The 1,825-nt window shown below is 27.7% G+C and overlaps 1 protein-coding gene across 1 annotated transcript in view; it reads left to right on the top strand.

Annotated features, from left to right (window-relative positions):
• LOC117180639 overlaps positions 1-1,825 on the top strand; it is an 88,595-nt gene that overhangs the window by 1,622 nt on the left and 85,148 nt on the right. The gene's annotated exons all lie outside the window — the stretch shown is intronic.

The following is a 1,825-nucleotide window of genomic DNA, read 5'->3' as shown; positions in this document are numbered from 1 at the left end:
AATATATAATAATAATAAATTATAATAAAAAATTATTAAAAAATATATAAATTAAAATATTGTTAATTTGACGAAGTAGTTGAGTTTTCTACCTACGCTACGTTTTTGTTCTGGAATTTATATAGATGTCTTGAAAAACATAAGATGATTCAAGAAAAAGGAGAGGGGGCAGATCCTACTACTTATGAATTAACACAGTAGTTCAGTTTTCAACAAAAATATTTGATTTTTAATAAAAAAGTGATATCCTTGACTAAAACGATTAGGTCGGAGTTGCAAGTACGGTGCGAGGCTGATTAATCTGATTAATATTCTTATTTCTGTACAAATAACAACATTTGATCTGTTCTAACAGCCTACCTTTTTTGTTTCAGGTAAGAGAAAAATGTTGGCTAGATTTCTTAATGCAGTTTACGTGAGTATAAATCAAAAATATTCGCCGGCAGCGCGGGAAAATTCTCAACCTGAGCGCGCAGTTCACAAGTTTTGACGAGCCATTGTTGGTGCTCGCGCTTCGCGCTCGATAATGTATTTTTATATAATGTATTTACCTTACGCTGCACTTTTGGCGTTTATACTTCACCCACATTTGTTCACAAACCTTTCGAAATTAAGGCAAACAAAATTTCCCACTGTACTTTGGTGATTGTGAATTCTCTTTTGTTAAAACTCCATTGGCTTTAACGAAAACATTCACATTACCCACTTTGTGCTTCGCACTCGATGTTAAACAAAATATTAACTTTTTCACATTATTTTCTACTCTGTTATATCAAATGTATATATATTTATTTATGTACCTTGGTCTAGGGCTATACTTATTCATACCTTGCAAAACAAGGTAAAACTTTGTTTATGATTACTTTTTAATATCTTTTTTCTTATTTTGCATAGTATTTTATGCTTAGCTAGAATTTATAACAAATTTTCAGATATTTTTCGGTTCCAAAACTTTTTTCTCTCTTCAGGTGCTTTTAAAAATTTTTAACTTATTTTTTAAAATTAAAAAAATATCTACTCGTCCTATCTACAAATTATCAATAAAAAATATGTAGGTCCTTTTTGTGTTAATAAATTTTGTTTCTTCATTTTTTCTCGTACGTTGTGTCTTTTTTTAAATTTAATTTTTTTTAGTTTGAATTGTTTATGATTAAAACAAAAACTACGTATACTATTAAAAAAATGTTGATGGAAAATTTGTAGGAGTTTTCAATTATTTTTGGGTGCGACCCTTTTTTCTATTCATTTTTTTCGTAGCTAGCATCGTTTGTCTAGAAATTAAATTTTTTTATTTTCCATGCTTTTTACTAATAAAACAAAAACTACGCGGCCTGTCAAAAAATCGTTGCATTAGCAACTTTCTTCTTATAGCTAATTATGGCTACCTAAAAGTTTATAAGTATTTTCTTGATTATTAAATGAATGAAAAGAACTTTTGTAAAATAATGTATTTAATAATTTATTTCGCAGTTTGATTGCGGAGAAAATAAAATAACTGAAGCTGCTATTCCAAATGCATAATTTAATCTATGAACGTATTTTTGTGATATTTAGTGAATATTATAATCAAAAATAGCTGTATTTACAATGTTCCGTTCTTAAATTACAATTTTAAATAGTAAAATTTATTGAATTTTGGAAAAAGATTTGTGCAGAAACCAAAGGGCATGTGACACAGCGAAATACCTATATTACCGACCTCATTTTATCCGTACAATGGATTTTTTTTTTTTGAATCTAAGAACTTTTTTTGTATATAAAATATTAGACTAAAACTTTGGAAAAAGTATCAGAAGAACATAAAGTACGTTTATGTACTTGATTT

The sequence above is a fragment of the Belonocnema kinseyi genome, chromosome 9 (assembly GCF_010883055.1).
Source record: "Belonocnema kinseyi isolate 2016_QV_RU_SX_M_011 chromosome 9, B_treatae_v1, whole genome shotgun sequence".
NCBI classification, from domain to species: domain Eukaryota; kingdom Metazoa; phylum Arthropoda; class Insecta; order Hymenoptera; family Cynipidae; genus Belonocnema; species Belonocnema kinseyi.
The sequence above is the reverse complement of the archived record's forward strand: the minus strand, read 5'-3'. Positions and strand labels throughout refer to the sequence as shown.